This window comes from Paramisgurnus dabryanus, chromosome 3, assembly GCF_030506205.2.
Source record: "Paramisgurnus dabryanus chromosome 3, PD_genome_1.1, whole genome shotgun sequence".
In the NCBI taxonomy this organism is placed as follows: Eukaryota; Metazoa; Chordata; class Actinopteri; order Cypriniformes; family Cobitidae; genus Paramisgurnus; species Paramisgurnus dabryanus.
Window position 1 is genome coordinate 25,575,680 of NC_133339.1, and position 27,204 is coordinate 25,602,883.

At 36.0% G+C, this 27,204-nt stretch overlaps 3 long non-coding RNA genes across 10 annotated transcripts; 2 read left to right on the forward strand and 1 right to left on the reverse strand.

Annotated features, from left to right (window-relative positions):
* Positions 1-193: 193 nt before the first annotated feature.
* LOC135769451 (uncharacterized) lies at positions 194-4,636 on the forward strand. Of its 2 annotated transcripts, none has more exons than XR_010542452.2 (7): positions 194-529; positions 698-769; positions 889-972; positions 1,212-1,368; positions 2,447-2,509; positions 3,334-3,402; positions 4,246-4,636. It is a non-coding gene; the product is annotated as an uncharacterized lncRNA (long non-coding RNA). The 2 variants fall into 2 exon arrangements; XR_010542453.2 differs by having other exon boundaries at positions 3,340-3,402.
* Positions 4,637-7,512: 2,876 nt separating this feature from the next.
* Positions 7,513-15,637, reverse strand: LOC141281984 (uncharacterized). Of its 4 annotated transcripts, none has more exons than XR_012336447.1 (12): positions 15,499-15,637; positions 12,680-12,794; positions 11,455-11,610; positions 11,045-11,156; positions 10,876-10,956; positions 10,236-10,416; positions 10,017-10,099; positions 9,820-9,881; positions 9,625-9,687; positions 8,547-8,734; positions 8,242-8,289; positions 7,513-8,116 (listed from the first exon to the last, which is right to left on the reverse strand). It is a non-coding gene; the product is annotated as an uncharacterized lncRNA (long non-coding RNA). The 4 variants fall into 4 exon arrangements; XR_012336444.1 differs by having other exon boundaries at positions 8,242-8,437; XR_012336445.1 differs by lacking the exon at positions 15,499-15,637 and adding an exon at positions 13,032-14,000 and having other exon boundaries at positions 8,242-8,437.
* A 2,666-nt stretch (positions 15,638-18,303) lies between these two features.
* On the forward strand, positions 18,304-26,425 carry LOC141281985 (uncharacterized). Of its 4 annotated transcripts, none has more exons than XR_012336450.1 (12): positions 18,304-18,439; positions 21,144-21,258; positions 22,328-22,483; positions 22,782-22,893; positions 22,982-23,062; positions 23,522-23,702; positions 23,839-23,921; positions 24,057-24,118; positions 24,217-24,313; positions 25,204-25,391; positions 25,501-25,696; positions 25,822-26,425. It is a non-coding gene; the product is annotated as an uncharacterized lncRNA (long non-coding RNA). The 4 variants fall into 4 exon arrangements; XR_012336448.1 differs by having other exon boundaries at positions 24,251-24,313; XR_012336451.1 differs by having other exon boundaries at positions 24,251-24,313; positions 25,649-25,696.
* The last annotated feature ends 779 nt before the right edge of the window (positions 26,426-27,204 follow it).

Below are 27,204 nucleotides of genomic sequence, written 5' to 3' on the forward strand. Positions count from 1 at the left end.
CCGTGATTAGAAGTAAATCGCCATCAGCTGCTTTCAGATGGAGCGGCATTAATTACCCAGACCCGTAGTTCACCGAGAAGCTAGGCAAAATTGCATCGATTATCGGAGTCGATTTTCCTTGATTTTGAACCAGATTTTGCCTAGCTTCTCGGTGAACTACGGGTGTGTGTAATATATGCCGCTCCATCTGAAAGCAGCTGATGGCGTTTTACTTCTAATCACGGAACCGGCTTTACTGATGAAACACGCATGAGAATCACAGACGATTTTTTTGCATAGCCCTACTCTCCTACGCACTCACACACACACTCACTCTCCCCCTCTCTCTGTTTGTCCCTCTTTCAATTTGCTTTGCCTATTTCTCTTTGCATTCTTTCTTTTCTTTAATATGGCATCTTCAGGTTTTGACCAGTTATGCCAGGAAGCTGCAACTATTTCAAAGCATCTTGACATGAAAGCTGACAATGCTGAACTTGGAGCAGCTACCAGGGAGGCTGAAGAAATTCTACAAATGTTCAATCCTCCACTGGTAAAGTTAATTACATTTCAGTTTTCTTCTTCATTTGGTTAATTTTTTATTTACACTTAAGTTGCTTTAATAAATGTATATTTTTATCTGTTCATAGATTTCCAAGTCCTTACTTTCAATCACTTTTAGCATTTTATTTTAACATGTTTATTTCCAAAAAATTTTCAGCTGAAAAAGAAGACCAAACGAGCGATTTCCTGGACTCAACAGACACAGTGAACTTTGAACTGCATTTCAAAGGTAATATTGGTTATATAAAATATCCGTATATCCACATAAATGGACTCAGGTCCGTAATAGTGCCAATATAAATAATATAGTTTTATAAAATTGATTGTTGTCTGTTGTTACATCTGTAGCCAGCTTCTCAGCCGCAACACCGAGAACCAGAGTTGAGGTCATTGTACTGCTGAGAAAAGTGCAAGATCTGTTTAACCAAAAATGTAAGCATATGTTCAAACACTTTTTAAGTCTTGATAACATAATATACCTTAATGTATCCATGGCATTATTATCAAATCAATAACTTATTTGTGTCCATCAACCATACGATTATGACACATTACCAAAATGACTGTTTACAGCCGGTACACTGGCTATTAACAGGATGGGAGAGTCACAATTTTCCGACTGTGTTACAATGTGTAAAATGTACATGCATGTGTTTGCCCGTGTCTTTCAGAGGATGCCGGAGGTACTGGAAGGCTCCCCTACCAGTCCCTGGTAAATCAAGGCATGACAGTTAAAGTTGCAGGACAGCCTCAAAAAGCCATCCTATTATGGAAGGAAGCAGTTGGAGGGGATTTTGCAAGCTGCTGAGGAGATTTCATTTGAAATCAGTAAGTGAGATTAACAGTGGTTTTGTTTCTCCACCTGTGTTTCGGCAGATCACTTGGCTCTATGCAAAGTGGAAAAAATAAGTTAACTAAACAATAATACGGGCCTACATTTGAGTCTTTGTATAGTGCAGCAGTGGTTGGGTTAATTTTTGACCCATAATAAGTAAATATTGGATAGAACAAATGCTGGATTGTTGTTATGCAACCATGGGGTATAATAACCCAGCAGTTGGGTTAAAACAACCCAGCATTGGGTCAATATTAACCCAGTAGTGTGTTCTGTCCAATATTTACCCAACATGCGTAAAAAAATAACCCAGATATTTTTAGAGTGTGGGCCACTATATTTCTCCATGTCTCCCCAACCAGTCGAGGCAAATGGGTGCCCATTCTGAACCATGGTTCTGCTCGAGTTTTCTGCATATTAAAAGGAAGTTGCCATTGCACTCTCAGAAAAAAAGGTATAAAAGTTGTACCTTTTTGTCACTGGTACACTACCTTTTAAAAAGGTCCTAAAATGTACCATTTAGGTACAGATATGTACCTATGAGGTACTAGCATGTAGCTTGGTGGTACCAATGTCTACCTTTTAGGTACAAAAGTGTACTTTTTGAAAAGGTACTGCCCCAATGTCAACTTTTGTATCTTCATGTACCTTTTTTCTGAGAGTTTGTAGCCTAATAATATAAAGAGTACAGTATGGTCTCTAGACCTACTCTGTTTGAAAAGTGCTGTGAGGAACTTTGTTATGAATTGGCACTTTAAAGATTCAATGTAATTCAATTGAAACAGATTCAGGTTATAGATTCTGTATGTGTCTATGACAGTTTGTAAGGGATGTAACACTATTTCTCAGTTGCAGTTTCCTCATTACAGTGGACACATTTTCTAAAAAGGCACCTCTCCAGAATATCCTATAGCTGTTTAGTTGAATTTAACTAGTGATTGTGATGGCCCTTGGCAACAGTTGAATTTTATCTATAAAATTATATTTCTTCATTAATACTGCTGTGTGATGCAGAAAGACCAGTTATTGTTATGCTTCTAAGTGTTTCTTTTTTCCCTATACATTAATTAGATGCAGCACAATGCAACTCCACTGACAAAGCAGAAGGAATGTCAGAGGTGATGGACGAAGAAGGTACGCTGAGTTGTTTTTATTTTATCTTTAAATAAATATATTAAACTTTTAAATATATTAAACTTAAGAAGCATAGTTTACTAGATATGTAATTGTGGTCATTACACTGTACATTTCACCACTATACACATTATTAAAACAATAATCAAATCAAAAGATGAAATCTGTGTGTGATAGTTTAACATCTTCAAATCAACAGACACAGCAGATGTTGCCCAGAAATTTTAGAGGCTATGTGTGAAAATGGTATTTCTTTTCATTGTAATACAATTTGAATGGTATTGCTTAAGTTCAAGCTTAATTAAAACTACTCTTCTGAAAAGTCTGCCATTGACATTGGACACAAAGAGAAAAGCTCACTTGTTTGAAAATTACAATTTAGATATACAATACTTATTAAGGTGACATTTAACATCTTTTATAGACCATTTTGCAAGATGTAAACAACACTGGTCCAGAAGCACGTCCTGTATCAGTTTTTTAACACAGCATAAACGTTGGGATAAAATACAACCAACAGGACATAGAAAACTTAATCAAAAAGTTAAAGAAACATTTTTAAGATGTTTTCTTTATGTGTGAAATAAAGAAAACAGTTACAAACTGAAACAGGAAGTTGCTTACATCTTGCAATGATAATTTTACACTTTGAATTGGCTGTTGATATTTAGATGCAAACAATGAATGGTACTGTATCTGTATTTGACCTACAATTTACTAATTAACTATTGACAGTATAAATGTTGACACATTGCATTATGAATTTGTAATTTAGATTCAAATGTTGTATTAAGAAAGTTGTTATTATGTTTTATGTTCTTTAGGTACAGAGCTGGAAGAAAAGTCCTCAGAAACAGCCACTACTGAAGCTATCGTGATGACTGCAGATTAAGGTATCTTTTCAAACTGTGGTGATTTTTATGTCCCATTGTGAATAATAAGCTCTTCCTTATAGTAGACCAGGGCAAGTAGACCTGGTTTGGAGGCAGCAACATGAATAAAAACAGTTAGTTTCAACAGATTACAATACTTTAACAAGAACAGATATTGGAACAGAACCATAGACCAAAACATATAAAAAGGGAAACAATCCACTACACAGTGACACATTGTGACAAATCAGCCTCCAAATCTTTCATTTAGGATCTAACAGCATTAAACTAGATTCACTTTGTAAGTCTTTCAACGGGCAGTTTCCAGGCAGAACGTGCAGAATATATAAACAAAGTTCTGTACATACATTTGGGACCTAATGTATAAAAACATCTTAAAGGGTGTTGTCCAGGACATTGTCTTAAATTACAAACAGAAATAGAAGGTGAGCACACCAACAATTGCTTTTAAAATGATGTTCCCGTGTACAAGCCTATGAATGGCTAGAACAGGCCAACCTACGACTGTATGAGTTATGGCATTACAGTTAGTAATGCTAAAGCTGAAGAATAAAGTGCTGGTGAGATTTTTTAAAATTGAGTTACACTTCTGAATCATGTTTGATTTACATACATTTCTGAAATGGAAAACCCAGAGTTTTCCTTGTTTCCGCTTTCTGAAATGTGCCCCAGGAATTCTTCTTTGTTGACCTGCTTGTATCTTATGATTGAGCATCAGCAATACCCACATTTTAATTTGGCAATAGAATATTGAATAAACTGCCTTTGAAATGTTACTTAAAATATGCTCTTGAGTATTAATTTCAACTAACTGGCTTGACTTAAATATATTTGTTTTGATAGATGGAGGCCATTTGTGCTGTGTCTGCCGTGTCCTTTTCGATGACAGGAAGAAAAATGCTTCAAAGAAGTGGCGTTCATGGTCACAGTGCACAGTGTGCCAATCATGGTCACACACTGCATGTGGTTTTAAAAAAACATGTGCCTTAAATGCCAGTGTAAAGACACCATGCAAACAGCCTGTAGCGCTGCATCAGTGATAGGAAACATGCTAGTTACACAAGATGTTTTATGTTTTAACTTTGAGTTGTTTTTACTTTGTTCATGACCCCATCCCTACAAACACACACACACACACATTTTTTTTTTTTTTATGTATTAGGTGCCATTTAATCTTTTTCATGCAAATGTATTGTAATGATTACACTTATAATAAAACATATTTTTCATTCACTCTTTATTGTTGTCATTTGTTGGCACCATAAGTGTGGTCCCTTTACCTGGGACATGGGGGGACCAATTAATATCTATTGTACTGAATTTAGTCCACAGGTTGTAAATGATAAGTAGCCTATTGTTTCATCTTTTATCAATGGTTCGGTAGGTTGGGTGTTGGCAAGGACCTCGCCATACTTTTCAATACAGTGAGTCAAAGTTCGATTTCATGTTATGATTAAATAGTTTACATAACTTTCACTTCTTTTCGCAGTCTTGCTGTCACTGAGAGGTATTTGGCAAATTGGATATTGAAAAGTTGGTTTATGTCAGAGCAGTAGTGATACTTGTGAATACTTTGATATACAACTGAACAGTACAATTTAAACAACTTTAAATACAATGGTTGCTATAAAGGATGATGGGGATGATGATGTTATGTGTATCTGCTTTATCAAAGTGATTTTCCTCCATCATACAGATGAAGTTGAAGCAAATCTCTATTACCACATTTAATGTTATGAAAAGAACCATCATGACAGAAATATATATTTATATATGAATTGAAAGTAATACAAAAAAAATTGAGACCAGAAACCCATCATGAGTTAAAAAACTGGCTATGCTCAGTTGTAAGGAATTTTTTGGAATGATTAAGTAATTTCACATTTTGTGTTTTAAATTAAAGTGACAACACAAGTAACAAAATTTGGTGTTCCAAAAAATAAAACTGATTGTGTTGTTTTAACACATCTGTTTTTAAAGTGTATGTATTACTCTACAGAATGCTGTACCATTCATTAACAAAGTTTTAAATAATATATACTGTATACTACACTTTACTATAGTATTGGTATTTACTATAAATTACTTTAGTACTTTTTATGTGTGCAGAATTTTTATGACTGGACTGACACACCTGATCCACATACATTCATGGTATAGTTTGCATACTGCTCAGGCCTGTCTTTCTGCTTAGAAAGACGGAACATGAAACAATACATAGGCTTCCTATACACATAGCTGAAGCATTCAGTTTCTCAAAGTGTTTGGAAGGAGGGGAATGGTACTCTAATGGATAAACTAAATAGGCCTGTTTACAATTTTTAGTTGAGCTCAAAAGAAAACATCTAAACAAAAATAAATAGGCTACAAAAGATGCAAGAGAGCATACATTATGTACATTATGTAGCAAACATTGTGTATAATGTTTGCTAATCTGGGTATTGACAACCAATAGGCCTAATAATAATCTACTAGCCTACAATCAGAGACGACTACCCATCAGACTATGATCTTATTTATTAATGGTATGTTTTAATTATCATAGCAGCATTGACATAAATAGATAGTATATGCATAGAAGCCCAAACAGAAATGCACAGTTTGTGTGTGTGGCCAACACCAGGTATTCATCAAGGTGTGGGGTCTGTTTACACAGCCAGAAACAAACAAACAGCTTTATTTGATCTAAATCTAACCTTATTGAGCCTTCAAAGTGCTCTCTGAAACTACACCTGAGATGGCTTGTGTACTTGAAATGAGAACATGAAAAGTTTGTTATAGAGCTAAGCCAAATACATCGTTAGAAAGGTCTTGACCTGCAGAATAACATATGTCAGTATAAAGAATCTACATGGCTCCTGCTTTGAAATACGGACCTTTAAAACATCACCTTGGTGCATTTTTGAATGCTTATAATTAGGCAACAAAAGGGGCAATAGACATGGGACAAACTCTTAATGAGAGCTCTTGACCTCAGTTAAAATGTCAATATAGTCAACAACTTGGGACTCTATCAAATATGGTTAAAATTTATTTAAACCTATTTAACAGTTAAATATTTAAAATCTGATTGCATAAGTGTGTTAACAATCCCCTAAACACCCTGTACTCTCAACTCACTATTTACAACCTCCAATTATAAGAAAAACATAAATGTTTTAAAAAACTACAATTCCCTACATGTGTGCAATGCAGCTTGATACAAATCAGCACTAAAATTGTAGTTTTTCTGGTTTGCAAAGTAGGGCTGTAAAAACATATATCTACTGAATATATAAACACCTAGTTCAGACAAACTATTAATTATGCTGCATATAGATGATCTACGTTAAGAAAATGTAAAAAAGTTGTTTTTTAAAGATATTTTAGCAGAAACAGTGTTTTTTGCTAGATGGGATACAGCTACGCCATTTAGGGTTAAGTTTGGGGTAGAATTCGGATGGAAACAGCGGATCTGTCTAGATGTGATACAACTTGTCTTAAATCGCGTGAAATGTTTGGTTTAGGTTAGGTTTTGGGGATAGGATTAGGATAATAACAGCGCTCATCCGCGAGATTTTGCTGTTGCTGTATCCCTTCTAGCCACAACGCCGAAACAGCAGAACACGCAAACCCCGCCTTCAACACAATGCACTTCCGCAACCTTCTGCTACCAAAAAACTTATTTCTCAAAATCGAATGAAAAATTGTTCAAAATGATTGTATTGTTGAGTTATCAAATTTTGTTTTCTGTAGTAAAATGTTGAATGTCATTTAAAAAGAAAACACGTCATGCAACCAACGTGGTTTCAATAATAGCAGCCAAGCAACCACCATAGCAACGAACTATATAATACTAAATGTAATATAATGGGAAGAAAAAAGTATCAATCCACATCAATTTAGTTCGGGAGAATTTCAAGCCAATAATGGTTATGTAAGAACCTACTGATTGTGGCAGTCTTGTGGATTATGACTGTGAAATCATTGTATAAGTCATTTATAAAGTTAATCACTATTCATTCACCTCTAAAGTGTGCTGTGACAATAGCTGAAATCATGACTATAACTCATTGTGGAAAACATTTTATTTTTTAAAAACTTTTACAGTATTTGTTTCAAAGGATTCAAGATTCAATACTTTGTCATTTCAACTTAGCACACAAAAACAAAACACCTTACACACATTGACCACATTTGTACATTACTGTAAATAAGTAACATCACAATGGTAAACACACAATTTTGTTCTCACACAGACTAGTGTGAATATGTGTGCTTAAAAACAGTACCTACGCTTTAAAATAAATCAGATCTAGTAAAACATCATGTTTGCACAAGTAAGGCGAGCATTATATTACACCACCATAAAGGTTTCTATGATATGCTGCAACATATACTATACATTTACATCATGTATCTTTTTACAGAATACAATATCAGACTAGAAATTTAAAAAAAAATCCGTAGTGCTAGTTAACATATTTATCCACATTGTCATAATTATCACTCTTATCATTGTATACCAGTGTCTGTATGCTTGGCATGGGGAGGGCCTGACACAAGTGGGGGTTGTCTGCAGGAACAAAGTCTGATACATGTGGGTGAAACATCACAATGGCTTGATGTAGTTTTCTTTCCAGCTGTTGGAAGCGTTGAATGAGAGCAGCTTTGCATGAGTCTTCATATGTAAGGCATCAATCCCTCGCCTCCTCGAAACATCATCTTCTTCAATCTAGAAAACAAAATGCTATGTTATGTTACCAGGTGGTTTCTAATATGATTTGCAGGTAGTTAGTTTGTCAGATGGTTACTAGAGTGACTGCTGTGTAATTACTAGGGTAAAGTAATTATACTTACAGTGTCATCAAAGCAGAAGTAGACATGCCAAGCGGGATCACATGATTCCTGAAAATCAATTGTCGCAGGTAAGAAGCTCATCTGCGGTGACCATTGAATGCTGTTGTATTCTTTTGTTGCCTGTCTCAGTCTATTGCTGGAGCTGGCTACCTGCTTGGAGAGTCTAATGGCAATGCCCTGCCCATCTGAAGCAAAGCTAGGAAACAAGCATGCAGAAAAATGAATGTATTAGTTTGTATTATAGTCCTTTTTAAGTTCAAACCTAATGTCATATTGTATCTACTTATCCACTTATAGCACTATACCTGGATATATTCTTCTCAGGTGGAGGAGGACTGCTCTCTCCCTTGATTCAGTTCTAGCCTTGCAGTTGGACTCTGAGCTCACGGTCCACATCTTTAAGGGTAGACTGGAAGTTTGAATCAGACTCTTGCCATCTTCTCCCAATACGGTATTTTTTCTCAATGTTCAGCAAAGTCCTCAATTCTAATATCTACACATTACAAAAAGTACAGCACAAAAGTTCAGTAGCTAGCAAGCAGAAAGCATTACCGAGGTACACCTGACCAAACATATGTTACAAGTAAGGCCTTGGTGGTAATAGATTACTAATTACACCACATGACGATTTGCAATAATGCTGCAATATTTTTATTTATAACCACTGTGGTGGCAGTTTCCTTCAAAACTATGCCATTACTATAATCACACGTTGAAGCACATCAGCAAGGCACTTAAACACCACCGTTTTTCAATATTTTACTACAGGGCTATTCAGATCTTACCCTGGAAGGCCAGAGCACTGCATAGTTAAGCTCCAACCCTGATCAAACACACCTGAGCAAGCTAATCAAGGTCTTCATGATCACTAGAAAATCACAGGTGGTTAATGGTACATAAACTCAGTAGTGCTCCAGCACTCCAGTGTACAATTTGAATAGCCCTGTTTTACTATGTTCTTACCTCAACTTAGACGAATTAATACATAACTATCTTTTTTCAATGCGTGCACTTTTAATCTTTGTACAGTGCCTTGTGAATGTATTAGCGTTTAGCCTAGCCCCATTCATTCATATGGCTCCAAACAGGGATGAATTTAGAAGCCACCAAACACTTTCAGGTATTTAGACGAGTAAGTATGGTGGCACAAAATAAAACTTTTGTGTGGAGTCATAGGAATGAATGGGGCTAGGTAGGCTAAATGCCAACACATTCACGAAGTGCTTAACAAAGACTAAAAGTGCATTCATTGAATAAAGATAGGTATGTATTAATTCATCTAAGTTGAGCTAAGGACATAGTAAAATATTGAAAAACAGAGGTGTTTTCCTTTAAAGACGTCTGTAATTACCAAAGTCTTACATAAAAACATTAAACTCTTACTTGAACTTGTAGAACTGAATCAGTCTGATGATGTAGTCACTTTTCCATCTACAGACAGAGTCTCTGAAAAAAAGACGACATTACTACCACAGTACCACTGTAATAAAGTAATTAATTTCATGTTACTTCTGTTTCTTTGTTAATAGTATTCATGACATTCTTACAGTATTTAAGACTTTAACTTCAGTTCCTTACTTATTGGTTTCTGTTGGGCTAGCTTTTTTTCCATCTCGCCATGTCTCCTTCAGAAATCAACACTATACAACAACAATAACAGAAAACAAGACACACATCAATCCTAAATACTCTTGTGCAAAATGCACTTATAAATGGAATGTAATATTCTCCCATCTACAACTAATTGTTACCTGCTTCTTATGTGCATTGTTTACCTGGTGCCTCTCTGATGACAGATGAGATATCTTCTTGAGCAATATTTTCTCTGCTTTGTCTACTCTTTGCAGGAGCTGCACCTCTGAAAAGACAGTTTAATCTACTTATAGTATGCTTACCATTTTGTGTGTGATCGACTTCACTCCAGAAAATATAAAATGTATAAACAGTGAACCACCAGCACAGAATTTTAAAAGGTTATACAGCAGTAGACACACCTAGGTCAGTTGATTTCCTCCGTCCATAATGCAAAAGGGCATCAGTCAGTAGGTCAAGGCGATGAGATGGAGTCATCTCCTTTGTGACTCTGGAAAATCTTTGGAGGAAAGACCACAGCCTTTCCATTCCTTCCCCGTCTGTGAGCCCAACCCCATCAAGCCATCTGGTACTGTACTTGATCTATGATTAAAGCAAAGTGGTAAAATATCACATAATGTACACAAAGCATGATCCTACTGCTTATAGTTATCTTATGTTATTTTATCTTTTAATTTGTAAAAATAGCAAAGCTGTTCTTTTTATTACTCTATATTAATGTAATTATTATACAAATTAGGTAATCTGCATAAAAAGAACCAAAGGAAACCAATTTGGTTATAACAATCCTCTGCTTATAGTGATTAGTTTGACCCAGACAGATTTGAGATAAACGGTTTCCACTGGATTGTCTTACACATTGCATCTCTGAAACAAGTTTAGACAAACGTCAGGTTGGAAAAATGTTAGATTAAAGATTACTTTTAGGAATTTCTGGCTAATTTCAGCTTTGCAGTGCATAGACAGGACAAATTGAGGCCAAACAGGGAGTGAATGATGTGTGTTATATGTCCTGATATCCCTATAAAGTCAATGAATTACCTGGCAGGGCAATTTGTGTCCATCAACATGAAATGCTGGTAATACTAAGGAGATGTTGTGTGATATGCCCTCCCATGATTTCTGATTGAACACAGTATGACATAATTTTGAGTTAAAGGTCTTTTCTCAAAACAATAATTCAGTTTTACACAGAAAAAAGGGTACTTACCTGGAAATGTGAGGCAACAACACAGGCAATGTCTAAGACTACTCGCAGGTGTATGTTCTTTTCCTCACATCTTTGAAGTAGTGCATCAGTGACATACAGGGGATAGGCTAATCTATTTTAACACAAAAATGTGAATGATAAAACACTTTATACTGAGGAAAAGTATCACAATTATATTTGGTGACTAAAAAATTTAATATAATATGGCTTATGTTAGGGTCATGCTATTTTAGGCATTTTATGAATAGCTAGAATCAAACAGGGGAATTATCATTCATATATATAAACATAAACTTAGTTAGATTTACCATGTTAAAAACTGTGGAAATGCATCATCACAGTCTGTGAAAAAAGACCATTATAATACAAAGAGCTTTTCAATTGGTAAATGCATGTGTACAAATAAATACCTATTACAACAGCCTCATTAAGTCTCTGCATGACTGGTACTGAGTGATGCCTCTGAACGTTGACGTTTTTACAAAAACTTTTGTGGAGGGATGCTGGCCTCTCTGTGTTGTAATAAAGAGCATTGGAGAGAAGCCCAGTAATTCCATCTTACAAAGCTGAGAAGAGAGAACAAAATGTTTTAAACAAGAGTACACAGTCAAATGAAAAACTATGCTCTTATCCACTATCTACTTAAATAAATATTTGTTTTTTGTTTACTGAACTGAATTGTAGTTGTAATAATTACAATAAATAAATAAAAAATATATATTTTATAAATGAAACTTACAAGCAAGTCCACACAGTTCATAATTTTGTTAGAATTGGCATGTTTTTTTAATTTGGCTCCCCACTGATCATCAAATTTTACATTTGGGGCTTTCAAATTTTTCTTTTCTATAATCTTTACTCCACAGTATTTGCAGGTTTTGGAGGCGCCAATTTCTTTGTAGCAAGCACTACACTGGCGTGTTCTGGATCCAGGTGCCTTGTGTGTGTCAGTGTGTAAGTTGGCGAGTGAGTGAGTGAGTGAGTGAGTAGGAGAGTGAGTGAGTGAGTGGGAGATATTTTTTTAATTCTTTATTTACTAAACATTGTATGTATATAACTATTTACAACAAACCCCAAGATCCGCCCACTATCATAAGACTATATAATAAAATAAATAAATAAAACGCCAATAGAATAAAACTGACCAAAAAGAAAGATCTAAATGTCTAAAGATTTCTGAATTGTACCACAAATGTATTAAAAGCACGGTGTTGTTGTTACTGTTTTTAACTATGTATAAAAAGGCTGAACAACTGTGGTAAAAGCAGAAGGTTTGCTGTTACTGTACGACAAAACACCACAGTAGAAGTAGACTAACTGCGGTAAAAACATGGTACGATTTGTGTACTATAAACACAAAATACCACAGTAGAAGTACATTGGTAGTTAATTCCAAAAATATGAATATAATAAAATGATCGAGGATCTGTCACGTTATGTTAATGGTGACTAACATAACGTGACTAGCTTTTCACCCACTGCTTGATTATGTGTTGTGTTGAACTTATTTTGAACAAAAAGAAAGAATGTAATATAGATGACCAATACAATTCAGAGAACATTTAGAAGCCGATCTGGATTAACACATATAATGAATTTAAAATCAAACAAACATACACTTTATGGTATACTCACCGAGATGTGATGACATTTGTAAATTGATGATAAATATCGTGATGATGTGCGAATGAGATTTGGGTCACGGCGGGGCGTAGCCACGAGTGTGCCGGAGCCACCCAGAGTGGCACACCTAAAATGGATGCAGAATATTTATTTATAGTTTCAATTTTGTTGTTTACTTAGAATATATATATATTTAAAAGAAACCTTTCACACGCAAGTTACAAATATTTTATCTGACCCCTTGTGTCCATGGCGACGGGTCATGATTGTCAAGTGACACACCGCAACAACAATAATGTATGCTATTCGTTTTATTTCGTTTTTTCCTTTTTTTTTTATTAAAAATATTAACTAACTTGCTTACCATGTCAACTATCTGATATTCCAATCCTTCGTTTAAAGATCTTCATAAATTATCTTGATCTATAACGAGATGAGTCGATTACAGCACCTGAATTCCCCAGCGTTTCTGGTTATCTTGCCTGCCTGTGACACACGCAGATTTTCAGATGCACACCCAGAGGTTTTTTTCTGGCTACGGGTCACGCTTCTTGAATGCGATGAACAAAATCGTATGGTATAGTACGATTTAATATATTCGTATTAATTAGCACGAAATCCCTGCGACACAGGGCTGTGTTAAATGCGATGAACTAATCGTACGATTTCGTACGAGCCAGCTCGTATGATTTCATACGATTTAGCCACTTGGTTAAATCGTTTGAATTATTACGAATTCGCTGTGAGATAGGGTTGGCTCCGACATAAGGGTCCTATTAAAACGTGTCTTCTCTACCTAGATTGACTGGATACGAATTGAGAACAGAAGATTATGCAAATCACTGATTAAATCAACCAACCAATCATAGGCACGAAGACATCAGTCAATATCCCGCCCCCAAAGACCCAAAAGTCATATTGATCGAGCGAGCGTGTGTGGTGCAGCTGTGAGAGCATAGAGAGAGTCAGAATCGAGCAAAAGCTCATCCAAGCCCTTGCTCGCGTGACTGCATTTGTGCGCGCTGAGCGGAGGTGCGCTCTCGCAAGGATGCTTTACACAATTGTGTTCTGCTTTTTCGCGCTCGAATAGTGTTCGCGTGCTCATATCACTCACTCGCGCGTGGTTTTTGTGCGCGCTGGGTCTGATTAAACACCACACCTTTCTTTCCCATTCTGACATTCAGTTTGGAGTTCAGGAGATTGTCTTGACCAGGACCACACTCCTAAATGCATTGAAGCAACTGCCATGTGATTGGTTGATTAGATAACTGCATAAATGAGAAATTGAACAGGTGTTCCTAATAATCCTTTAGGTCAGCGGTTCCCAACTTCAGTCCTCAAGGTCCACCTCCCAAAATGTTTTAAATGTCTCCTTATATGAAACACCTGATTCCACTCATCAGTCTCAGTCTCATTGATTACTATGAGCAAAACCATGGTTTTACTACAATAACCATGGTTAAACTATGGTTTTTGAAAACCATGGTAACTACAAAATAACCATGGTTTTGACAAACACCTGATTCCACTCATCAGTCTTGTTCCAGAATGTTTAAAATGTTCCTTAATTAACACACTAACAAGCTAATGAACTGAATCAGCCCTTACAAAAATTAACCATGGTTTTACTACAGTTAAAAAAAAAAAACATGGTTACTGTAGTAACTACAAGAACCATGGTTTAACTATGGTTTTTGAAAACCATGGTTGTCAAAACCATGGTTATTTTGTAGTTACCATGGTTTTCAAAAACCATAATTAAACCATGGTTATTGTAGTTACTACAGTAACCATGTTTTTTTTTGTTTTAACTGTAGTAAAACCATGGTTAAATTTTGTAAGGGCTGATTCAGTTCATTAGCTTGTAAGTGTGTTAATTAAGGAACGTTTTAAACATTCTGGAACAAGACTGATGAGTGGAATCAGGTGTTTGTCAAAACCATGGTTATTTTGTAGTTACCATGGTTTTCAAAAACCATAGTTTAACCATGGTTATTGTAGTAAAACCATGGTTTTGCTCATAGTAATCAATACACCAAAAAAACATGGTTACTACACATTTACCACAATAAAACCATGGTTAATTTTCGTAAGGGAGGTGTTTTATATATGAAGACATCTAAAACATTCTGGGAGGGGGGCTGAGGTGAGAGTATACTGTTACCGTGGTAAAGCATGGTAAACTAGACGCGTATCGGGTTTTACCACGCAGTAGCCGAAATAAACTGTTACTGTGGTAAAGCATGGTAAATTCGACGCGTATTCGGGTTTTACCACGCAGTAGCCGAAATAAACTGTTACTGTGGTAAAGCATGGTAAATTCGACGCGTATTCGGGTTTTACCACGCAGTAGCCGAAATAAACTGTTACTGTGGTAAAGCATGGTAAATTCGACGCGTATTCGGGTTTTACCACGCAGTAGCCGAAATAAACTGTTACTGTGGTAAAGCATGGTAAATTCGACGCGTATTCGGGTTTTACCACGCAGTAGCCGAAATAAACTGTTACTGTGGTAAAGCATGGTAAATTCGACGCGTATTCGAGTTTTACCACGCAGTAGCCGAAATAAACTGTTACTGTGGTAAAGCATGGTAAAATCGACGCGTATCGCGTTACCTTTATCCTAGTATTAACTGATCGAATCTGCGTCACGTTAAAGCTCAGGATGGCATTTAATCGCTTTAGTTACGATGTGCTGATTTAAAATCATTTTGAGATACAATAAGCCTAAGCAGAACTGACAGATATAAAACAGCGATTGAATTGAACACTTTTAATCTGATTTATATAGAGTAATAAACTTTATATCAAATTAAAGACACTTAACTTACCAATGCGTTGTTAAATCTCGCGATGTAATGAAATGCAACTCCTAATGTAATGTCATATGGAGTTCTTCTCTTTAGCGACCCCAGTGGACGTTTGTTTTTCAAAACTGTAGCAATACGTGCCTATTGGTACATATTTGTGGCGCTGCAAAAAAGTGTGCAGAGGTACGTATTTCCCATGAGACCAGGTTGGTAAAAACACTGCACTTGATTTATTATATAACATGCACAGATGTTTAAGAGCAAACATCAGATGAAGGACAAGCATTGCAGCTATGACTGTAAATAATTCAGTTTTATATTTGTAACTTTTGGAGGAAAATTTTGGGGCACTTTCCACGTAATATTACATTAATGTATGAACTGAGATAACAAGCCAGACCCATGCAAACTCAGATGGAAAAACTAGATGCTGTCTGCATTGTTTGGTGTGACCTCCAATCTCCACAGGCCCTGTATTCATAGCACTGAACATAGCATGTTTCAAATATTTATTTTTGATATATTTCTAATGGCAATAAAAAGGAAATAGGGCTGAAGGGGTGTTCTTGAGATGTGTTCTTGTTGCATACTTGAGAGATCATTTTTCAGTTACAGCATAAGGGGTGAAAGGCACACACATTATCTTACAGTGTCTCAAACAGCTGTGCAGGGGATTAATGGAATAAAATGGAGATGGAAAGAAGATTAAGTAGTGCCCTTCGTTCACAGCTCAAAACTTTAAGAACATCTTTACAATGTTGTCAAAAGATTACAACCGTTTGACATGATGGCGATGGAGGCCCAGTCGGCTGTCATGTGCTCTGATAAAAAACTACTGAGATGGAGACAGAAAGGAATTAGTCTTTAGACAAGGGGCTGTCTAGATTGTCTCATTTTTTCTTCTTTGGCTTTTTGCCTTTTAGACATGACATTAGAGAACTGACAGGAAAGAGTGAGATAGAGAAACAAGATATGACATATAGGCGAACCCTGGTCCCCATGAGCACAACAGCACACGATTGTTATCAAAATGAATGTTGACATGAACGTAATAAATAAATGCCATATGTATAAAAAGTACTTTAGCAAACTTTATTTTATCTTCTGGTACTTTATCTTCTGATAACTATTTTTGGTGGAAGTGAAACACCAATATACAGAATGTATGGTCCAGCTCCCTTTTAAAGGTACAAGTTTCAAACTTTTGCAGGCAGCTATGTATATACAGGTATACAGTACTTGGTAAAAACCAAACCAATGAGAGAGCCATACAGGTTTCATACACTGTCAGAAAAAATAGTCAAAAAAAAATCTCAGCTATAGGGCTGTTACCATTTCAAAAAGTACACCTTTGTACCTAAAGAGCTCATAGAGGTATTTGCAATATTCTGGGAATTAAAAGGACAATTTAACTTTTTTTGAAAATATGCTCCTTTTCTAGCTCCCCTAGAGTTAAAAATTTGATTCTTACCGTTTTGGAATCCATTCAGCTGATCTCCGGGTCTGGCGCTAGCACTTTTAGCATAGCTTAGCACAGACCATTGAATCTGATTAGATCATTAGCATCGTGCTAAAAAAATAACCAAAGAGTTTCTATATTTTTCCTATTTAAAACTTGACTCATCTGAAGTTACATCGTGTACTAAGACTGACGGAAAATTTGGCTGAATGGATTCCAAAGCAGTAAGAATCAAATGTTTAACTCTAGGGGAGCTGAAAAAAGAGTATATTTTCAAAAAAGTGGAATGTCCATTTAAGGAAGGAAACTTTCCATGGAAATTAATGGGGATAAATATGGGAGTTAATAAACTAAAATCCCAGAGTTGCCTGTAACAAGCAACTTGTCTGTAAAAAAAACCTTGCAGCATAATTTTGTTTAAAACAACAAGATTTAATGCAATTTCAGTTGAATTTCTACCACGCACATTCCTCAGTCACATGCACATATATTACTTATATATTTTCCAGGCCTTGACTACAACAAAAGCCACACTTGCTGCATTTGAGCCCAAGGACTACATCAAGTCAAGTAAGTTTTGATGATAAAACTTGGATGAATATATTTGATCTGCAGTATTATAGTTTAACTAGCAAATGTGTTTAGCTAGCTATTTAGTTAATCAGCTATCTAAATGTAACCTAGCACTATTATAATAACTAGTATGCTTTGGAGTTACTCAATGAAAGAATTAATTAAAGTTCTACTTAAATCAGTCAAGATGTCATTTGTAAAATTTGTATTACCTTTGCATGCATGTCTGATTATGACCAAACAAATTATTTATTTATTTATGTTTGTATATGATATAGTAAATTTCAGGCCCGGCTCCATGGAGGGGGGGCAGAGTGGGCCTGGCCCATCCAATCCGAGGCTTCGCCCCACACCACATAACAGCCAATATTTTGGACAAAAATCTGTAATGTTATACTATATTAACAGACATGAGAATAATAGTTGATTTAAATAGTTATTTTAAAAGAACTGCCCCTTTTTTTTGCAAAAAGAGAGAATGTAAAAATAAACATGTTAACCTCTTTTATATACACTAGTCAACATTTGAAGTGGATCAAAACCTTTCCTAAAAGTTGTCTTAAAACCAATACCCAGTACCCGTTCTTGTCTTAGGACAAGTTTGATGAATGTTTTTGATCCACTTCAAATGTTGACTACTATATATATTAAGTTACTAAATAGTTCCAAAATATGTACAAAAAATATTAAAAATGAAGAAAACACAACAATAACAAACAACCCTAACAATTGTCATAAATACAACCTGGTCTCATGGGAAATACGTACCTCTGCACACTTTTTTGCAGCGCCACAAATATGTACCAATAGGCACGTATTGCTACAGTTTTGAAAAACAAACGTCCACTGGGGTCGCTAAAGAGAAGAACTCCATATGACATTACATTAGGAGTTGCATTTCATTACATCGCGAGATTTAACAACGCATTGGTAAGTTAAGTGTCTTTAATTTGATATAAAGTTTATTACTCTATATAAATCAGATTAAAAGTGTTCAATTCAATCGCTGTTTTATATCTGTCAGTTCTGCTTAGGCTTATTGTATCTCAAAATGATTTTAAATCAGCACATCGTAACTAAAGCGATTAAATGCCATCCTGAGCTTTAACGTGACGCAGATTCGATCAGTTAATACTAGGATAAAGGTAACGCGATACGCGTCGATTTTACCATGCTTTACCACAGTAACAGTTTATTTCGGCTACTGCGTGGTAAAACTCGAATACGCGTCGAATTTACCATGCTTTACCACAGTAACAGTTTATTTCGGCTACTGCGTGGTAAAACCCGAATACGCGTCGAATTTACCATGCTTTACCACAGTAACAGTTTATTTCGGCTACTGCGTGGTAAAACCCGAATACGCGTCGAATTTACCATGCTTTACCACAGTAACAGTTTATTTCGGCTACTGCGTGGTAAAACCCGAATACGCGTCGAATTTACCATGCTTTACCACAGTAACAGTTTATTTCGGCTACTGCGTGGTAAAACCCGAATACGCGTCGAATTTACCATGCTTTACCACAGTAACAGTTTATTTCGGCTACTGCGTGGTAAAACCCGATACGCGTCTAGTTTACCATGCTTTACCACGGTAACAGTATACTCTCACCTCAGCCCCCCTCCCAGAATGTTTTAGATGTCTTCATATATAAAACACCTCCCTTACGAAAATTAACCATGGTTTTATTGTGGTAAATGTGTAGTAACCATGTTTTTTTGGTGTATTGATTACTATGAGCAAAACCATGGTTTTACTACAATAACCATGGTTAAACTATGGTTTTTGAAAACCATGGTAACTACAAAATAACCATGGTTTTGACAAACACCTGATTCCACTCATCAGTCTTGTTCCAGAATGTTTAAAACGTTCCTTAATTAACACACTTACAAGCTAATGAACTGAATCAGCCCTTACAAAATTTAACCATGGTTTTACTACAGTTAAAACAAAAAAAAACATGGTTACTGTAGTAACTACAATAACCATGGTTTAATTATGGTTTTTGAAAACCATGGTAACTACAAAATAACCATGGTTTTGACAACCATGGTTTTCAAAAACCATAGTTAAACCATGGTTCTTGTAGTTACTACAGTAACCATGTTTTTTTTTTTTAACTGTAGTAAAACCATGGTTAATTTTTGTAAGGGCTGATTCAGTTCATTAGCTTGTTAGTGTGTTAATTAAGGAACATTTTAAACATTCTGGAACAAGACTGATGAGTGGAATCAGGTGTTTGTCAAAACCATGGTTATTTTGTAGTTACCATGGTTTTCAAAAACCATAGTTTAACCATGGTTATTGTAGTAAAACCATGGTTTTGCTCATAGTAATCAATGAGACTGAGACTGATGAGTGGAATCAGGTGTTTCATATAAGGAGACATTTAAAACATTTTGGGAGGTGGACCTTGAGGACTGAAGTTGGGAACCGCTGACCTAAAGGATTATTAGGAACACCTGTTCAATTTCTCATTTATGCAGTTATCTAATCAACCAATCACATGGCAGTTGCTTCAATGCATTTAGGAGTGTGGTCCTGGTCAAGACAATCTCCTGAACTCCAAACTGAATGTCAGAATGGGAAAGAAAGGTGTGGTGTTTAATCAGACCCAGCGCGCACAAAAACCACGCGCGAGTGAGTGATATGAGCACGCGAACACTATTCGAGCGCGAAAAAGCAGAACACAATTGTGTAAAGCATCCTTGCGAGAGCGCACCTCCGCTCAGCGCGCACAAATGCAGTCACGCGAGCAAGGGCTTGGATGAGCTTTTGCTCGATTCTGACTCTCTCTATGCTCTCACAGCTGCACCACACACGCTCGCTCGATCAATATGACTTTTGGGTCTTTGGGGGCGGGATATTGACTGATGTCTTCGTGCCTATGATTGGTTGGTTGATTTAATCAGTGATTTGCATAATCTTCTGTTCTCAATTCGTATCCAGTCAATCTAGGTAGAGAAGACACGTTTTAATAGGACCCTTATGTCGGAGCCAACCCTATCTCACAGCGAATTCGTAATAATTCAAACGATTTAACCAAGTGGCTAAATCGTATGAAATCATACGAGCTGGCTCGTACGAAATCGTACGATTAGTTCATCGCATTTAACACAGCCCTGTGTCGCAGGGATTTCGTGCTAATTAATACGAATATATTAAATCGTACTATACCATACGATTTTGTTCATCGCATTCAAGAAGCGTGACCCGTAGCCAGAAAAAAACCTCTGGGTGTGCATCTGAAAATCTGCGTGTGTCACAGGCAGGCAAGATAACCAGAAACGCTGGGGAATTCAGGTGCTGTAATCGACTCATCTCGTTATAGATCAAGATAATTTATGAAGATCTTTAAACGAAGGATTGGAATATCAGATAGTTGACATGGTAAGCAAGTTAGTTAATATTTTTAATAAAAAAAAAAGGAAAAAACGAAATAAAACGAATAGCATACATTATTGTTGTTGCGGTGTGTCACTTGACAATCATGACCCGTCGCCATGGACACAAGGGGTCAGATAAAATATTTGTAACTTGCGTGTGAAAGGTTTCTTTTAAATATATATATATTCTAAGTAAACAACAAAATTGAAACTATAAATAAATATTCTGCATCCATTTTAGGTGTGCCACTCTGGGTGGCTCCGGCACACTCGTGGCTACGCCCCGCCGTGACCCAAATCTCATTCGCACATCATCACGATATTTATCATCAATTTACAAATGTCATCACATCTCGGTGAGTATACCATAAAGTGTATGTTTGTTTGATTTTAAATTCATTATATGTGTTAATCCAGATCGGCTTCTAAATGTTCTCTGAATTGTATTGGTCATCTATATTACATTCTTTCTTTTTGTTCAAAATAAGTTCAACACAACACATAATCAAGCAGTGGGTGAAAAGCTAGTCACGTTATGTTAGTCACCATTAACATAACGTGACAGATCCTCGATCATTTTATTATATTCATATTTTTGGAATTAACTACCAATGTACTTCTACTGTGGTATTTTGTGTTTATAGTACACAAATCGTACCATGTTTTTACCGCAGTTAGTCTACTTCTACTGTGGTGTTTTGTCGTACAGTAACAGCAAACCTTCTGCTTTTACCACAGTTGTTCAGCCTTTTTATACATAGTTAAAAACAGTAACAACAACACCGTGCTTTTAATACATTTGTGGTACAATTCAGAAATCTTTAGACATTTAGATCTTTCTTTTTGGTCAGTTTTATTCTATTGGCGTTTTATTTATTTATTTTATTATATAGTCTTATGATAGTGGGCGGATCTTGGGGTTTGTTGTAAATAGTTATATACATACAATGTTTAGTAAATAAAGAATTAAAAAAATATCTCCCACTCACTCACTCACTCTCCTACTCACTCACTCACTCACTCACTCGCCAACTTACACACTGACACACACAAGGCACCTGGATCCAGAACACGCCAGTGTAGTGCTTGCTACAAAGAAATTGGCGCCTCCAAAACCTGCAAATACTGTGGAGTAAAGATTATAGAAAAGAAAAATTTGAAAGCCCCAAATGTAAAATTTGATGATCAGTGGGGAGCCAAATTAAAAAAACATGCCAATTCTAACAAAATTATGAACTGTGTGGACTTGCTTGTAAGTTTCATTTATAAAATATATATTTTTTATTTATTTATTGTAATTATTACAACTACAATTCAGTTCAGTAAACAAAAAACAAATATTTATTTAAGTAGATAGTGGATAAGAGCATAGTTTTTCATTTGACTGTGTACTCTTGTTTAAAACATTTTGTTCTCTCTTCTCAGCTTTGTAAGATGGAATTACTGGGCTTCTCTCCAATGCTCTTTATTACAACACAGAGAGGCCAGCATCCCTCCACAAAAGTTTTTGTAAAAACGTCAACGTTCAGAGGCATCACTCAGTACCAGTCATGCAGAGACTTAATGAGGCTGTTGTAATAGGTATTTATTTGTACACATGCATTTACCAATTGAAAAGCTCTTTGTATTATAATGGTCTTTTTTCACAGACTGTGATGATGCATTTCCACAGTTTTTAACATGGTAAATCTAACTAAGTTTATGTTTATATATATGAATGATAATTCCCCTGTTTGATTCTAGCTATTCATAAAATGCCTAAAATAGCATGACCCTAACATAAGCCATATTATATTAAATTTTTTAGTCACCAAATATAATTGTGATACTTTTCCTCAGTATAAAGTGTTTTATCATTCACATTTTTGTGTTAAAATAGATTAGCCTATCCCCTGTATGTCACTGATGCACTACTTCAAAGATGTGAGGAAAAGAACATACACCTGCGAGTAGTCTTAGACATTGCCTGTGTTGTTGCCTCACATTTCCAGGTAAGTACCCTTTTTTCTGTGTAAAACTGAATTATTGTTTTGAGAAAAGACCTTTAACTCAAAATTATGTCATACTGTGTTCAATCAGAAATCATGGGAGGGCATATCACACAACATCTCCTTAGTATTACCAGCATTTCATGTTGATGGACACAAATTGCCCTGCCAGGTAATTCATTGACTTTATAGGGATATCAGGACATATAACACACATCATTCACTCCCTGTTTGGCCTCAATTTGTCCTGTCTATGCACTGCAAAGCTGAAATTAGCCAGAAATTCCTAAAAGTAATCTTTAATCTAACATTTTTCCAACCTGACGTTTGTCTAAACTTGTTTCAGAGATGCAATGTGTAAGACAATCCAGTGGAAACCGTTTATCTCAAATCTGTCTGGGTCAAACTAATCACTATAAGCAGAGGATTGTTATAACCAAATTGGTTTCCTTTGGTTCTTTTTATGCAGATTACCTAATTTGTATAATAATTACATTAATATAGAGTAATAAAAAGAACAGCTTTGCTATTTTTACAAATTAAAAGATAAAATAACATAAGATAACTATAAGCAGTAGGATCATGCTTTGTGTACATTATGTGATATTTTACCACTTTGCTTTAATCATAGATCAAGTACAGTACCAGATGGCTTGATGGGGTTGGGCTCACAGACGGGGAAGGAATGGAAAGGCTGTGGTCTTTCCTCCAAAGATTTTCCAGAGTCACAAAGGAGATGACTCCATCTCATCGCCTTGACCTACTGACTGATGCCCTTTTGCATTATGGACGGAGGAAATCAACTGACCTAGGTGTGTCTACTGCTGTATAACCTTTTAAAATTCTGTGCTGGTGGTTCACTGTTTATACATTTTATATTTTCTGGAGTGAAGTCGATCACACACAAAATGGTAAGCATACTATAAGTAGATTAAACTGTCTTTTCAGAGGTGCAGCTCCTGCAAAGAGTAGACAAAGCAGAGAAAATATTGCTCAAGAAGATATCTCATCTGTCATCAGAGAGGCACCAGGTAAACAATGCACATAAGAAGCAGGTAACAATTAGTTGTAGATGGGAGAATATTACATTCCATTTATAAGTGCATTTTGCACAAGAGTATTTAGGATTGATGTGTGTCTTGTTTTCTGTTATTGTTGTTGTATAGTGTTGATTTCTGAAGGAGACATGGCGAGATGGAAAAAAAGCTAGCCCAACAGAAACCAATAAGTAAGGAACTGAAGTTAAAGTCTTAAATACTGTAAGAATGTCATGAATACTATTAACAAAGAAACAGAAGTAACATGAAATTAATTACTTTATTACAGTGGTACTGTGGTAGTAATGTCGTCTTTTTTTCAGAGACTCTGTCTGTAGATGGAAAAGTGACTACATCATCAGACTGATTCAGTTCTACAAGTTCAAGTAAGAGTTTAATGTTTTTATGTAAGACTTTGGTAATTACAGACGTCTTTAAAGGAAAACACCTCTGTTTTTCAATATTTTACTATGTCCTTAGCTCAACTTAGATGAATTAATACATACCTATCTTTATTCAATGAATGCACTTTTAGTCTTTGTTAAGCACTTCGTGAATGTGTTGGCATTTAGCCTACCTAGCCCCATTCATTCCTATGACTCCACACAAAAGTTTTATTTTGTGCCACCATACTTACTCGTCTAAATACCTGAAAGTGTTTGGTGGCTTCTAAATTCATCCCTGTTTGGAGCCATATGAATGAATGGGGCTAGGCTAAACGCTAATACATTCACAAGGCACTGTACAAAGATTAAAAGTGCACGCATTGAAAAAAGATAGTTATGTATTAATTCGTCTAAGTTGAGGTAAGAACATAGTAAAACAGGGCTATTCAAATTGTACACTGGAGTGCTGGAGCACTACTGAGTTTATGTACCATTAACCACCTGTGATTTTCTAGTGATCATGAAGACCTTGATTAGCTTGCTCAGGTGTGTTTGATCAGGGTTGGAGCTTAACTATGCAGTGCTCTGGCCTTCCAGGGTAAGATCTGAATAGCCCTGTAGTAAAATATTGAAAAACGGTGGTGTTTAAGTGCCTTGCTGATGTGCTTCAACGTGTGATTATAGTAATGGCATAGTTTTGAAGGAAACTGCCACCACAGTGGTTATAAATAAAAATATTGCAGCATTATTGCAAATCGTCATGTGGTGTAATTAGTAATCTATTACCACCAAGGCCTTACTTGTAACATATGTTTGGTCAGGTGTACCTCGGTAATGCTTTCTGCTTGCTAGCTACTGAACTTTTGTGCTGTACTTTTTGTAATGTGTAGATATTAGAATTGAGGACTTTGCTGAACATTGAGAAAAAATACCGTATTGGGAGAAGATGGCAAGAGTCTGATTCAAACTTCCAGTCTACCCTTAAAGATGTGGACCGTGAGCTCAGAGTCCAACTGCAAGGCTAGAACTGAATCAAGGGAGAGAGCAGTCCTCCTCCACCTGAGAAGAATATATCCAGGTATAGTGCTATAAGTGGATAAGTAGATACAATATGACATTAGGTTTGAACTTAAAAAGGACTATAATACAAACTAATACATTCATTTTTCTGCATGCTTGTTTCCTAGCTTTGCTTCAGATGGGCAGGGCATTGCCATTAGACTCTCCAAGCAGGTAGCCAGCTCCAGCAATAGACTGAGACAGGCAACAAAAGAATACAACAGCATTCAATGGTCACCGCAGATGAGCTTCTTACCTGCGACAATTGATTTTCAGGAATCATGTGATCCCGCTTGGCATGTCTACTTCTGCTTTGATGACACTGTAAGTATAATTACTTTACCCTAGTAATTACACAGCAGTCACTCTAGTAACCATCTGACAAACTAACTACCTGCAAATCATATTAGAAACCACCTGGTAACATAACATAGCATTTTGTTTTCTAGATTGAAGAAGATGATGTTTCGAGGAGGCGAGGGATTGATGCCTTACATATGAAGACTCATGCAAAGCTGCTCTCATTCAACGCTTCCAACAGCTGGAAAGAAAACTACATCAAGCCATTGTGATGTTTCACCCACATGTATCAGACTTTGTTCCTGCAGACAACCCCCACTTGTGTCAGGCCCTCCCCATGCCAAGCATACAGACACTGGTATACAATGATAAGAGTGATAATTATGACAATGTGGATAAATATGTTAACTAGCACTACGGATTTTTTTTTAAATTTCTAGTCTGATATTGTATTCTGTAAAAAGATACATGATGTAAATGTATAGTATATGTTGCAGCATATCATAGAAACCTTTATGGTGGTGTAATATAATGCTCGCCTTACTTGTGCAAACATGATGTTTTACTAGATCTGATTTATTTTAAAGCGTAGGTACTGTTTTTAAGCACACATATTCACACTAGTCTGTGTGAGAACAAAATTGTGTGTTTACCATTGTGATGTTACTTATTTACAGTAATGTACAAATGTGGTCAATGTGTGTAAGGTGTTTTGTTTTTGTGTGCTAAGTTGAAATGACAAAGTATTGAATCTTGAATCCTTTGAAACAAATACTGTAAAAGTTTTTAAAAAATAAAATGTTTTCCACAATGAGTTATAGTCATGATTTCAGCTATTGTCACAGCACACTTTAGAGGTGAATGAATAGTGATTAACTTTATAAATGACTTATACAATGATTTCACAGTCATAATCCACAAGACTGCCACAATCAGTAGGTTCTTACATAACCATTATTGGCTTGAAATTCTCCCGAACTAAATTGATGTGGATTGATACTTTTTTCTTCCCATTATATTACATTTAGTATTATATAGTTCGTTGCTATGGTGGTTGCTTGGCTGCTATTATTGAAACCACGTTGGTTGCATGACGTGTTTTCTTTTTAAATGACATTCAACATTTTACTACAGAAAACAAAATTTGATAACTCAACAATACAATCATTTTGAACAATTTTTCATTCGATTTTGAGAAATAAGTTTTTTGGTAGCAGAAGGTTGCGGAAGTGCATTGTGTTGAAGGCGGGGTTTGCGTGTTCTGCTGTTTCGGCGTTGTGGCTAGAAGGGATACAGCAACAGCAAAATCTCGCGGATGAGCGCTGTTATTATCCTAATCCTATCCCCAAAACCTAACCTAAACCAAACATTTCACGCGATTTAAGACAAGTTGTATCACATCTAGACAGATCCGCTGTTTCCATCCGAATTCTACCCCAAACTTAACCCTAAATGGCGTAGCTGTATCCCATCTAGCAAAAAACACTGTTTCTGCTAAAATATCTTTAAAAAACAACTTTTTTACATTTTCT